The following is a 14,899-nucleotide window of genomic DNA, read 5'->3' as shown; positions in this document are numbered from 1 at the left end:
CATGCAGAGGCTAAAGCTGCTACACTGAGGAAGAACATCCACAGCGTAAAAGAAGCAAAGGCAGGATTCAAAACCAGATCCTTCTGACTCCAAAGACCAGACTGTCCAAAGACATCTAGCTGTTTAGGAATGGACTTTGATCCATTAGATACAAGGAGCCAACGCAGATTCCTTTGGGGAAAAAATATGGCGAAATGCAGAAATAAATGGAAGAGGATGTGAAAAAAAGGTCATAGAAGTGAGAACACCCAGGAGTACAGGAGGTGGGAATGCAGGTGGTGGTATCTCATAAGCAGTTGGAAACATCTCTAGTTTGTACAGCTAGGTCTAAAATATAAAAGCACAGACATACATGCACACACATACAGGCACACACATATACACACGTACATGTGCGCACAGATACACATGCCCGCATGTACACGCACGCATGAACACACACATACATACACAGAATTAAACCCACAGTCCAGAAAAAAACTGTCAAAAATTCAAAGGAAAGTGGGTGAAAAAGTCTTTGATAATTTGTTACAAGTAGGAAAGAGAGTTCGAAACAGATCTTTAAAATGCTCATAATTTGTGATAGGGCATTTATTCACTGAAAACTCTTTATATTCTCCTTCTTTTTTTAAACATGTTTTCCTTTCACTGTTTTAGGCTCTTTTCCATGTTAAACATAGTTGCTGGTATTTACTTGAGTGAATACCACCACTTCAATATTACATATTTTCCAAAATTATCTCTCACCTTTTCTTTTCCTTTCTCATGAGTCTACCAGAGCAGACGGGTTTTTTTTCCCATATTGTTGCAAACATAGGCTCTTAAACAGATTATAATGTTAAGCAAAGTAGTTCTATACAAACATATTTAGAGATTTTGGAAAGCATTTCTATATATAGAAGGCATGGCATATTTTAAAACATGAAACAGAAATGATGAGTGAGAAACAATTCTAAAACAAGAGAAAATGGCAGCTCTACCTCAACTGAGAGTTCCCACACAGGTACATAGTAACAGTAACATTGCTGTGATGGTTACAAGGCCATAATAGCTTCCCCAACAGCTGAGTCAGCTTGGTTACGACAGGCAGTGACACTCTCAAGAGCTTCGTCAGCCAGTCCTTGGTTACTAAAGCGCTTACTCACTTGTCCTGGTTAAAAGCTACTATTTTAAGTTCAAAGTAGAAAGCTCCTTTTGGGTGGTAACGACAGTTTAAAATAAACACTGCGGGGGTTGGGGGCCGCCTCGTTCCTGCACGGCCATGTTCCCCCCAGTTACGTTTCACTACAATCAGTGCTTTCTTATTGCGTATCAAGACCTGTGACCCAGGCCATCAAAATGAGATACAGACGGCTCCTTCTCCCCCCACGGTTACATCATGGGTGTTCAGGATTCTGGAGCAGTGTGTGTAAACACTCCAACCACGTGTGCTTGACCACATGGGAAGGCATCTGGGTGACCTGGATCCTACGCAGGAGGGAACACGCTGGCGCCAAACTTCACATCACTGAGCGGCTGTGTGTTTTTGTGTGTCACTCCTATCTGATATGGCAGCTGTCTTCTAAAAGGACCATCTAAAAGCAGTTTATACAAAGGACCCCGATGATTTTGTGCAACTTCATGATGTTTGGAAAGATGCAGGACATCAGTATTTTTTCATTTTATATTCATAGACAGAGATTTTTGCTATGGTTTGTTTAATTAACCATTTCTACCAATGAGGACTTAACTCATATATCAAGAGTCCAAAACACATGTGAGCAAGCACGCCCACGTGCACACAAACACACACACACACACTCAGTAGTAACTGAAAAGGGGTAAACAACCTAAATTTCCACATTGCTTCTTGGTATATATCTCCCATATTCAATCTACCATCTTGATATTTTATAATGTAGACACAATTGCCACTCAGTCTCATCTCTAAGAAGGCAGCCCAGCCATCGAAGAAATCAATCTTTATTGCATGCTTGCCACTTCAAGTGAAACTAAAGTGCAGTCAAATGAAAGTTACATTTAAATCCCTCTCTTAGCTGAAATGCATTAACTTGTAGCCTTTATCAAATTCTGAGCACTTTCAGCTTATAACCATATATGATTTACTGTCCAATAAAGGTAAAAGAAGAGGGTAAAATATTAATTTTCTAATACGGGATAAGATGATTCTTGTGAAAACCCAAGAGTGTTCAGACATCACACTGCTCTTAATAGGAAACTATACTCATAAGAAATTTCACACAGACTTTCACTATTCGGGTCTAGGGTGATTAAGACAAACACATCATCTTCAGGCCAAAACAATGAAAAGCAAGCAAACAAAAAGAATCTTTTCAAGCCTATAATCTACTTTCACCACATCTTAATTCAATGTATTAGAAATGTACAATACCTTATAACTGATAAACCCTGAACAAGTTATATCTTTTCAAATCCAGAAGGAACTTTTACTCAGCAACAGAGAGGAAAAACGTCCATCCTTAGATTTCATTGTGTTGGTTAAATGAGTCACTCTTCTGACAATTTCTTCCAAATGCCAGTAGATTCAGATGTTAAACAGCTAAACTTAATTTCTAAGTCTCATATGTAAATAATGGGTTTGGACAGATAATCTCTAAATTATTCAAGATCTAAACTTGTCTTACACCAAACATTACTTAAACCAAAATAGATCTGGTGCTTGGTTCATCTCTTGGAAAAAGTTCCTTTATTTTTAAAAGTTAAACAAATTCCTTTCATTTATAGTACCAGATTTCAAAGGTTCTGATCTTTCCTCTCTTTTAGAAAGGTAGTGTAATTACAAAAGTATATATATTCTATGAAGGAAGAGTTCAAACAGGCCAACTTTTTAATTAGCTGCAAGTTCATTTTTTGATGATCTAATTTCAATTCTCTGTTGGGCGAGAAGGTTTCTATTTTTGGGTAATAGGTGACGACATCCATCTAAAACGATCCTTAGGTGTGATACAAAAAGAACTCAAAATTTACTCATATTTTAAACATTCCAACTGGTCAGCTTACAAGTTACAATGAAAAGCACCAGGAAATAGATACCAGATACACAGGATTAGACACTTGAATTCTTGGCACTTTAATTTTTTAAAACTCAAGGTTTTCTTTTTATTGATAAATATAAATGAAAAACTTAATATCTAATCTTGGAAAGGAAGAACAATTCCCTAAGTATAGAAACCAATTTTCCCTTTAACCCCAGGTCTTGACGCGGAATTAGACATAGAGGAGGGGTGAGGGGAGAGTGTGGCTGGGACGGATGGGAGGGAGGTGGGAACAGGATGGAATGAGGAAGATGATCAAATAATCTTCTTCCGTGTTCTGCGGGCGGAGTGTCTAGTCCGGCAAGTCAGATTATGAATTCCCTTGCATCTGAAGATGCTTACAAACATGAAAATGCATTCTTTTAGAAGAGGCGCTGCGAGGCTGGGCGGCAGGCTGCGCTTCGGCCACAGTGGCCCTGTCAATCACAGCAGACCCGAGGCACGACCTGCCCGCACCGCCCAGAGTCACGGCAAAGTTTGGTGCAACTGGTGCCGTTTGCTGCAGGAGAGGAACAAGGATTACTCCTGAGGAAGGCACAGCCTTTGAGGCTTGGGTAGGAAAAGTGCACACTGGGCGGATCCTGACGGAGACACCTTGATCTGGGGCTCGGGCTCGGGAACAGCACTGCTCTCCGCCCACTCTCAGGGCTACAAGTCTCAGCCGGCACGTGTTTGTAAACAGCGCGGCCATGCGCACCGCGCCACGTGTCCACTGCTGACTGACCACCGAGGCCACAAGGGCAACCAGCTCCGGACAGAAAACTACTTCTTTGGCCCTAAAAATGGAGCATGTGGGCGAGAAGGAATTATTTCTAAGGCTGATTTACTTTTCTCTTCTTTTCTTTTTCTTTCCTCCCCCAACCCCTACAACAAAGAGAAAAATTAGTGGAAGGTAGGACTGGAGGAAATGACCAAGCTCCACTGCGCTCCTCTCCTCCTCTAAGAGCTCCTGACCCGAGGACAGGATCAGAAGGAACGGCCGCACTAATTAAATTGAGGGCAACGCCTGCAATCTCGTCCATGCATTCTGAATGCACTCAACCTCCTCCCACCCTGACACTTCTTGCTTTTCTTTCTTCATTTACTTCAGTGTGAACTGAAATATTACGAGAGGTGCGATTATGCAATCACTAGATACACCAAGTAGCAAAGTGTTTGCAAAGTAACAATTTACATGCATACAGAATTACAGCATGAAGCTTTTAGTAAAAAGTATCCCGTGGCTTTGTTTGGGTGAGGAGAAACAATTTAGTATTTTACCTGTCTTATTATACATCTCATCCTCACCTACATTCACTGTATCTTTTACAATGGGGTTGTGAACAGAAATCAAGCAAACTCCATTCCTTAAGGAGGCTGACTTCTTACCATTAGAGAAAAATGACAATGTCAATAACTAAGTTTTTTACCCCTAAATATGACACACCATAACTTTTAAGATTTAAAATATTTAAAATATGAAAAATTATAACAAAGCAAAAAAAAAAAAAAAACCAACCTGAAGGAGAACTATCAGTAGTAAATTATACTGGTGTTTTTAAAAATACTCTGACTAACAAAATCTCATGCATGGTTTTTTAGTCATTGAAAATGCCACATGCCATATCTTTTATACACTTGATAAAAATGTTTTTAAATTATATATTAAAAATTAGTTGAAGTCTATAAAATTTCCTACTTGAAATAAGAATCACATTTGAGTAAACAGGTTAAGTTTCAAAATATTGAAAATTTAGTGTCCAAAGTTAATAATAACCTTTTGAATTTTGATTTTCAGTAGACACATATAATTGAATCATAGCCACTAAAAAGTTAAGCCATTAGCAAAATGTCTACTAGCTTTGTTTTCTGCCAATATGTTTTTCTCCAAGCTATAATGTGGTAGACATTCCAAAATTAAATACAACTTTGTCTTAATTTCAATTTTATATATATATATACATATACATATATGTGCATATATAACTTTGTAGGAGAAAAAGTAACCATTTAAAGTGGCTGGATTGGAATAAAGGTAGATTAAATCTAGAGTACAAAGTTTAAAATGTGTGCTTTCCTTCTAAAATGTACCTGCTTCTCTTTTTACCAAAACAAGTAATTTATATGATATTTTTAGATTGGAAGATTTGTTCTCCCCTCATGTTTGGAAAGTATCCATTTATGATTTTTTTCTTTCACCGGTTATGTTTGGTACATTAAAATGTGAATGTAAATGAATTAATGTTTTATAACTGAATTTACTTTTTAAGAAGTTCACTCTAATTTTCTGATCGATCAGACACTTTATTTGCAGAAATGATTTCTTGTTCTGTTATGATATATGCAGTAAAACAAACAAAAAGCTAATAATCACCCAAAGTAATTAGAGGGTGTCTATAAGTAATCCTTTTAATGCAAAAATCATGAAAGGTTATAAAAGAGCTGAGAGACTTTATAGCTAATGGCAAATATGAAAATCCTATAACTTCAAAGTAAGAGACTTCAAACAAAAATGAGAAAAGTGCTGAAAGAACAAACAGATTAAAAAATAAATTAATAGGAAGAAGACAGTATGTTAGGGGTGGAATCTGGGTGTGGCACCAATTGTACTATTTTCAGATTCTAGTGCCTTATTTTGGAAGCAGCACAACTAATAATTAAGATATTTTTTAATGAGTGCCCTTGTTTCTGAGTGCAGACAGGGAAGAAAACAGGAGGAATAACTCAGAAACAGATCGTGTCATATCCTCTGGGTTTCACTATCAGTCTTTAAGCCTTTTTCCTTCTATATTGCAAGATGAAAAATACTGCAATTTGAGGAGAAATACTATAATAAAAACCCATCTTGAGAGTTGTGTGAAGAGTTTCCATTAAAGTATAATCCAGACATAGATTTAATTCTCTATCAAGAACATAAGTGAGTCAATAAGGCAGGTTTTTTGTAATGGCTAATGGAACATGACAATAGTAATTAAAACTATCATTCAATTAGACCATTAGCATCCACAGAACAAACTGTGACAAATTTCAAAATAGTAAAAGCAGCAAATGAAAAATATTGACACTCTGTTTGGCGTACCCTAACAGGAGATCTGCTGTGTCTGCCTGACCACACGCAATTCTGCTCCTGGAGAACAGACCACCAGCAAAAATTCACAACCCAGTGTTTGTCTTTTGAATATAGTATATCCTCAACAGTAATTATTTATAAAAAGCAAAGCTGAAAATACAAACAACAAATCAAAATATCCCATTCTCTATATTTCTAATTTGTTCGAAAAGATTTACAATTTTTGGAAATACATTTAAAAAGCAAAGATGGAGTACTACACTCAAACTCAGTGAGCAACTTTTCAAATATTATGGCGATACTACTATAAAAATCTATTATCAGCTGAAGTGATTCACAAAGTGTTAAGAGAAACAGGAAAGGGTAAAAACAAGCCAGCTACTCGATTCTCCTGTGAGGACAACCAGACTTTTATTCTATCATATTGCTTTCTATGACAACCACACGTCCACGGCTGGATGGAGTGAAGGTCCTACCACGAGTGTCTAACTTGTGTCTCTTGCAAATACCATATAGCAAGTGCTGTAATCAGACTCCTACAAAGTAGAATTCTGGGTCATTTCTACAGCTATTGCTTGAGTCCAATAGCATGTGTACATTATTAAAGCTGAATGCTTCCAGATCACCGAATCTCCTCCACCTGGTGATCAGCCATGGTCCCGAGCTATGGGGTCTGGTTGGCAGCAACCAACATTCTCATCAGAATAAAAAGGAAGAGAACCATTGCTCAACAAGAATGTCTGATGTCTAGAACTATGTAAAGTTAGAAATTCAAATAAAATTCAAATAAAACCAACCCCAAATAATTCACCCTGTGTGTCCAAAATTACAAATCCTAAATTCATAGGGACTAGTGCTAAAAATCTGCCCTCATTTTACCATTAATAAGTCTGTAAAAATTCTGCTGGTGTTTGTAAAGACTGCAGCCACTTGTAGTACAAGGAGAGTCACCAACATTGTGACCCTAACTTTCCCACTTCTCTGGGCATCATAAAGACCGCTGCAGACCAATTTCTTTCTCAACCTTATTTTACATCTATAATGTACTACAATATCAGCACACAGAGACACAATTCTTTGCTTTATCCCAATGAGATGCTTTGTCATTTCAATTTTAAAAACTGAGACATGATAACAACAATGGAGATATAAAATTAACAAAATCAAAGTTTGGAAGCTTACTCTATATATCCTCCAATGTCCTTCTGCTTCCACACAGACAAGAAATTTTAATGCAAAAAAAAAATAAAATAAAATAAAAAGGATAATCTAGCAATTTATGTCATTGAATTGGAATCTAGAGATTTGTCCTCATTTCTAGATTAAACTATATATTTGACAGCAGTTTAATCAAGAATGGAAATTTTTATAAACATTCCTTTTAACGCTTGGGTTATATCTTCTGAATTAATTGGAAAATGGCTGAGTAACAATACATTTGAGAAAGTTTCTTGCAATTATACATTGAGCCCTGTTCACCAAGTCCCTTGACCTATCACCTGTCAAATGAATCATCTTGTAGAAGTCCTGAAGGCTCTTTTCACCACTAAACACAAAAGTGAACTTTTGTCTAATTAAGTGTCCTCATCTATGAGAGAAAGGCAACCGCACAGAATGCACCGGCGTCATATTTCCAGAAAGATACGCTCAGCCCCACACAATTCAATTCAAACAACACCTACATTTCTTTGCATGAGACATGAGATACTTTCGGAAAGCCAAATATCTTGTTAATTGTATGTAATTTTATAACTTTATTGAGATATAATTCACATACATTAAAATTCACCCTTTTAAACCCTCTTTTTTTTTTAAAGCTGGCACTTGAGCTGACAACTGTTGCCAATCTTTTCTTCTCCTTCTTCTTCTCCCCAAAGCCCCCCAGTACATAGTTGTGTATTCTAGTTGTGACTGCCTCTGGCTGTGCTATGTGGGACGCCGCCTCAGCGTGGCTTGATGAGCAGTGCCATGTCTGCTTCCAGGATCCGAACCGGTGAAACCCTGGGCCACCGAAGCAGAGCGTGCGAACTTAACCACTCGGCCACGGGGCTGGCCCCAAAATTCACCCTTTTAAAGTGTACAATTCAGTGTTTTTTAAAAAAGAGTTGTGCAACCATTACTATCTAATTATAGAACATTTTCATCACCCCCCAAAGAAACCCCATATCTATTAGCAGTCAGTCCCCCAGCCCCTAGCAATGACTACTCTACTTTCTGTCTCTTTAGATTTGCCTATTCTGGACATTTTATATATGTGGAATCATACTATTTGGATATGTGACCTTTTGTTATTTACTTCTTTCAAGGTTCACCTCTATTGTAGCATGTATCAGAACTTAATTCCTTTTTTCTGCTAATATTCCACTTATGAATATACTACCATTTACGTATTTATGAGTTAATGGACATTTGGGTTGTTACAATTTTTGACAATTATCAATAATGCTTCTATGAATATTCAGGTGCATGTTTCTGTGCAGACAATTGTATGCAGTTAGTTCTCCTTTTATGACTTGCCTTACACAGCCTACATTAACTTATTATTAATGGTATGAGGCAGTGGAGCATAGTGGTTACAAGATTAGGCTCTTGAGACAGACTGCCTAAATTCAGGCCCTTGCTCAGCCACGGACTGGCTGTGTGACCATGGGCAAGTCACTTAGCCTCACTGAGCTTCAGCATCCTCACCAAAGATGGGATGATAGTAATACTTCCTTTTCTGGAGTAGTGATGAGAAAGAAGGACATAACTTACAGGGTCATAAAACATTAAAACAACTTAAAATATTTTGAACACAAGGCCATTTTATGCAGAAAACTTTTAAGTAAAAAAAAATATTCTGAGAATATTGTGATAGGAATTGTGTTAAACTTTCCTGTTTTCAGGAAAAAAAGGTTTTAAAATACCTGATCATGTGATAATATGGTATAGAGCTAAATATACACACACCCAATGTGCAAGTCAAACTGGAGAAACCTGAATAAGATTGGTGGACTATCGCAATGTCAGTACCCTGGTTGTGATGTTATACTATAGTTTTGCAAAATGGTACCACTGGGGGAAATTGGGCAGAATGCTTGCCAAATTATTATTTTCATACAACTGCATATGAATTTACAATTATGTCAATAAAAATTTCAGCCAAAAAGTGCGTGATCCCAGTATAAATTTACTAAAAGCCATGAAACTGTGTGCTTCCAATGGATGGCTTTTATGGGGTGATTGCCACAGCCTGTAGAAGGAAGAAGTGCCATCATTACTACAATCATCACCATCACCAAGATCTTTTACATTATTTTTCTCTTATGCATTGAGAATAGATTACACATTTTCTAATTAAATAGCATTGTGTTTTGCTGGTTCTATGTCATTCATTAGATCTTTTTCTCCCCCTGCATTCATTGAGATGTAACTGACATATAACATTGTGTAAGTTTAAGGTGTACAAAGTAATGATTTGATATATGTATATATTGGGAAATTATTACCACAATAAGATTAGTTAACACATCCATCACCTCACATAGTTATGATTTTTTTTTAAGATCTGCCCTCTTGGCAACTTTGAAATATACAATACAGTATTGTGAAGTATAGTTGCCATGCTGTATGTTCCATCCAGAACTGACTCGTTTTATAACTGGAAGTTTGTACACTTTGACCACCTTCACCCCCAACACCCCTACTCATTAGATCCTGACTGCGTAGGACGCCACTAGGTTCTATCAGGGGATAAAAAGACATAGAAATCAGTGCCTCTTTTCCAGCAGACATAAATCTAATTTAAAAGAAACATTTATAGTGTTTTTAGTGAAGCAACCAGTTCATTTTATATTCTAAATTGTCCTTCAAAACCAGTTAATCCCTATTTATTCATCTCTTAATTTAATTCTCAGACTATGTGAAGCTTGATTTTAAGTCAGTTTGAGTAACCACCCTTTGTATGTATAAAATATTGATTTCCAAATTCTTAAAACTGCAGGTAGCTTGACATTATCAGTGAATTTATTTTTACACAAAATATTGAAAATCTACCTACTATTTATTTCTACTTCCTGAAGCCTGCCACATTTAACTGTGTATGACAAGTGGAGAAAGCATAAATCAAAGCTGATAGAATCTACTATTTTGGAATGGGCAAGCAAAATCTGTTTTATTGAGAAAAGATCATATACCTATCTTAAGTGAGGGATTTTCTGCAATGTGCAATCTGGGATCAGAACAACCGGGAAATAAGCAGATCCATACAGTTCTTTTTGGCTTGCAGCCACAATGAGGCACATGCTCTCACGTCACCCTCTCTTCTTCTGGAACTCTTCTCTCCTACTAGATATCAAACCAACAGATGTACTATATAACCTCCTTAAATAATGTCACAGTGTTCACTGAGTTTTGGCAGTGAGTCAAATAGAAATTGGAGATCTAGACCGAGTAAATACTGTATATTTGGCAAAATCATGTGTGGTTGTGTTCTTTTGCACAGTTTCCAAGATAACCACCAGCTCAACTTGGCAATCCTACTCTCCCACAGTTAAGGCTCCAATTGTAAAGCTGGCTGGTGAGGGATTTTCCTGCTACTGGCTTTGGTGCCATTACAACTCTTAAGAATTTCTGTGCAATGGTGGCATAATCATTGAGAAAAATGTTATTTTGATGAACCAACACTGGCAGTTGGTCCAAAGTTTTAACCCATCCCCATAACAGGAAACAATTATAGCTAGACTGTCTACATGGATGTTTACAAAACAAAGAAGACCCCCTCTAGCAATTTGAGATGGCTTGGTAAGACTATTAAATTCTATTAAACAACAACAACTGAACTTGTAACAGAAGCAATCAGACCATAAAAAAGCAGATCTAATATTTTCTAAGTATAAGACATTCTAAAATGTCAAACATCCATGAGTTTTGAAGACATTTTATTTCAAGATAATGTCATAAGAAGTAATAAGAATTTACTAACTTGGATTTGGGGCAGGATGGAAAATAGAGTTTTTGTTAGGTGTGTCTGTGAATCATAAGAAGGGTTTCTTAATGAGGTCAGCAAACAAGGAAATACATTTCAATAGTGACATTTGGCTTACAACATTGCGTATGGGTGGAGCCTTGGGGGCATTGATAGAGAGATTCTAATTTCAGCAAGTGAAACCAAAACATTAACTCCAGTTTTTGTTACCTAATACCAGTCCAGTGCCCAAACAGGACTTTGGAAGTCTGTCATAACAACTCCTCAGCAGGTGCATTTCACTTGTTCTGGAAGGCATGTCGACTTGCCAATGTCTAGGTCCACATGTCACTGCATCAGAATCATATCAACCCCCCTGGCTCCTGGCATGGACCAGCACAATGCCAGATGTAATTAAAGCCTTAAGAAGAGTGTGGTAAACGTGTGAATTTAAACAAAACAAGGACTTCTCTCATTCCAAGTGAATTTCTTACTAGTGATTAGTTCAATAAGAAAATAAGCAAGCAATACTGGAGTCTAAGAAAAACTATCTATCTTGTTATGGTCCACCATCACTCCCGTAAAATTCAATTACCCAAGAGAGTTCTATCTTGGAAATTTTTGGAGCATCCAGGAGGTACCGACTATCACCAATATGGTAAATAAAGAACTGAGGTTATGTCTTTTTTAACTACTCATTGCCTACTGATTCAAGTAATTCCTCTGTTCTAATAAAGGAGAAAGTGGTATTTTTACTCATATTGGTGGATAATATGCATATCTCCTTATAATTATTGAAGCCCCTCATATGAGATTAATTAGCAGCTATTTTTGGCACACAAATAGGATGCATAAAATAACAAAAGAATCATAAAATAATAAAAGAATCTTTCCTATGATGATAGGAAAGAACAAGACTTCATGGTCACATTCAAAATCATTAACCAATGTAGGTATTCTTATTTATCAATGTGAGTGGAAAATAACATACCTACTGTTAGTTGAACAGCTTGAAGACAGTATATAATACAACATTTGAAAAGTCTCCCCAAAGTAGTTAGATACTAGTCTGTTAGCAAAAGGAACTGCTTATTTTTAATTTTGAGTTGCTGGAATAATTAAGCATAGTTTTCATAACAAATAGCAAGCATTTACGCTATACTCAAGTATTTTCTTTATTATTTTAGGACAAATAAAAAGTAACCAAATGAGCTGTTTCTATTTCACGGAGATGAGTAATACTTCTCCCTCGTAATCATGTGAAATAACCTCTAGCATCAATGAGTAAAGTAAACTTAACTGCTTTTCCAGAGATCAAAATAGAAAGAGTTACAAAGTGAACTACTGAGGACAGACAGTTTTGGAAATCTGATTCATGGAGTAGTGCCCATTATGATGATATTCCTTCTGACCATCTTTTAATCACATACATGCCTTCTAAACTTAGCTTTGACTTTCTAATCCTTCATTAACACTTCTCTGCTTAATAACATAAAAAAATCAATATTTGTGGTGTTGAAATTTATATTCTACTTCAAACCTATTATGAAGCACACATGCAAACATGTAAAAGAATGTAACTCCCCTAGTGTTTCAACTTTCCATTAAAATGCAAATATAATGATTTCATTAGCCAAGCAACAATACCCACAGTCTGAACCAAACCAAAGCAAGCCGAGTCAATATCTTTCCTCTGTAGATCCCAACTTCCCCTAAGGTACACTTAGTTGGATCATTTGTTGATGAATATTTTTGGATTTGGATTTGCCATTTACCCCTGTTTGGAGAGGGAAAAGCACAATGTGCGATTTGAAATTTTAAATTTATGGATGTACCTTTCTCCCTGGACAGGCAAATATAAAAATATTTAACTAAATTTTAAGCAAGCAACCGGAAAATAACCCTTTTTTTCAATTCCTAAACACTAGATGAAGAGGCCGGGAAATCGCTCAGTGTAATTAAAAGTGTGTCATGAGCGCGACAGCCAGCCAAGAACACATACTCCATTCTCGACCTGCCCCGGAGTCTACCCAGGCCACACTTGATTTCGCCGTAGCGACGTAGGGAACTCGCCATACAAACTCTGTTAGCTGAATACAGTAGACAAGTAGCCCAAGGGAAAAGCTTCGGCAAGATTCGAGAGTGTGTGTGTGTGAAGAGAAAGGCAGAGAGATAAAAGACCAAAGAAAAGAGAGCAGCCGAGAGAGAGAAATTTGGATGGGACTGTTAGAAACCCGCTCTCTCCGTCTCGGTCCTGGGCTGGGATTGGGTTTCACTTCTTGGGCGCCCCTGACCTTGCAGTCTGCGCTCGCAGGCCCCTCCGCCGCCCGCCCCCTCCCCGGCCTGTGCCTGCCTTTGTGTCTGCCTGTCACTTACCGGGGACAAACGAAGCTGGTCGCGAGCACAAAGCCCGGACACAGATTTGCCCACAAATTCTCTTACACATACTCCCCGGGCTGGAGGGCATAGCCCATCGTAGGGCTGATGTACCTTGAGAAAAGTGGGTTCTGGTCCTGTCTCGGCGACCGGAGTAACTACTCTTTCCTCTCGCGCTCCGCACCCCTAACAAAACGTGCGGACTTCAGGGAAAACATACCCCCACCGGTGGACCCCAGTCCCACTCCCCGTGACACTCGCTTTGGACACCCCCAAAGGGGACAGGGGGCTGGGAAGCGGCGGACGCCAAAGCAGACCCAAACCCAGACCCCACAGCAGCTAAAAGGGGGGAAGATCCTGGGTCGCACTCTTTCCGGGGGGTCGGGGGAGACGAGAGGCTCTCGCCCGCACCAAGGAAGGGGGTGGGGGAATAAAGGGAAAAGCAGTGCCCCCCAAAGCGGCATTACGGGAGAAAGGAAAGCCAAGAAAATTCACTTTCCTGAGGGTGAAAGGCCGCGAAACCGGCCGGTCGGAGTCACAAAGGTAAGTTTTCCGGGCAAGGAGGGGACGAGCATTAGCGGAGACACAGAACTCCAGGTTTAAAGGGGAATTAAACTATTTGTCAGCCATGTTGAAGAGGCTCCAGTAATTCGCGAGCTTCCCTCTCCCGGGCATCCGTGGGTGACACGCGGGGCGCCTGGGCCGGGGCCGCGGGGGGGACAGGGAAGGGGGCCCGCGGCGCGGGAGGAGCGCTCTGACCTCGTCTGTCCCGCAGCCTCGCAGCGATCCGGCGCTCGCGGTCGGTCCTTCTAACAAATCCTAAAGGGCAGCCATCTTGCTTCCTTCTGCTCCTCTACGACAGCAGCCTAGCCTCCGCATCAATATTCATAAGGCACTTTGACGTCTGTCCTCATCGCTGGCGGGGCCGGCGTCCCAGGGCGGCGCGCGAGGGGGCGGACGTGACTCGCATGCGGGCGGGCCGGGCGCGCGGCGCGGCGCGGGGGTCGGCCTCCTCCGGCTCCCGCTGCTCCTCCCGCTCCTCCTCTGCCTCCTCCCGCTTCTCCTCCTCCTCTGCTCCCGCTCCCCCTCCTCCTCCCGCTTCTCCTCGGCCTGCTCCCGCTCCTCCTCTGCTCCCGCTCCTCCTCCTGCTTCTCCTCCCACTCCTCCTCTTCCTCCTCCTCCTGCTCCTCCTCCTCCTCCCGCTCCTCCTCCCGCTCCTCCTCCTCCCGCTCCTCCTGCTCCTCCTAAGCCTCCTCCTCTTGCTCCTCTTTGGCCTCCTCTCCACCTGGCCTCCTCCTCCTCTACCCAACCTCCTCCTCTCCAGCCTCCCCTACCCCGCCTCCTCCTCCGCCCAACCTACCCTGCCCTGCTGGGCCCCTCACCCCTGGCTCCCAGGGTATCAGCCGCCCCCCCGCCCCCACCCCGCCCGGGGTTCCTGCACAGAGGCCAGCGGCACCTGGGGGCTCCAAATTG

General features: G+C 40.0%; 1 protein-coding gene across 3 annotated transcripts in view; it reads right to left on the bottom strand.

Moving 5' to 3' along the window:
- TET2 (tet methylcytosine dioxygenase 2) overlaps window positions 1-14,505 on the bottom strand; it is a 118,206-nt gene extending 103,701 nt beyond the window's left edge. For 2 of the 3 annotated variants that reach the window (XM_046657213.1, XM_046657215.1), the window contains exon 1: window positions 14,186-14,505. The gene's annotated coding sequence lies outside the window, so the exon portion shown is untranslated. Of the gene's footprint in view, window positions 1-13,540; window positions 13,613-14,185 lie in introns of all 3 variants that reach the window. The other variant, XM_046657214.1, reaches the window with a different exon arrangement.
- Window positions 14,506-14,899: the final 394 nt, after the last annotated feature.

This window comes from Equus quagga, chromosome 3 (assembly GCF_021613505.1).
Source record: "Equus quagga isolate Etosha38 chromosome 3, UCLA_HA_Equagga_1.0, whole genome shotgun sequence".
Classification (NCBI taxonomy): domain Eukaryota; kingdom Metazoa; phylum Chordata; class Mammalia; order Perissodactyla; family Equidae; genus Equus; species Equus quagga.
This window is presented reverse-complemented; position numbering and strand designations above follow the sequence as displayed.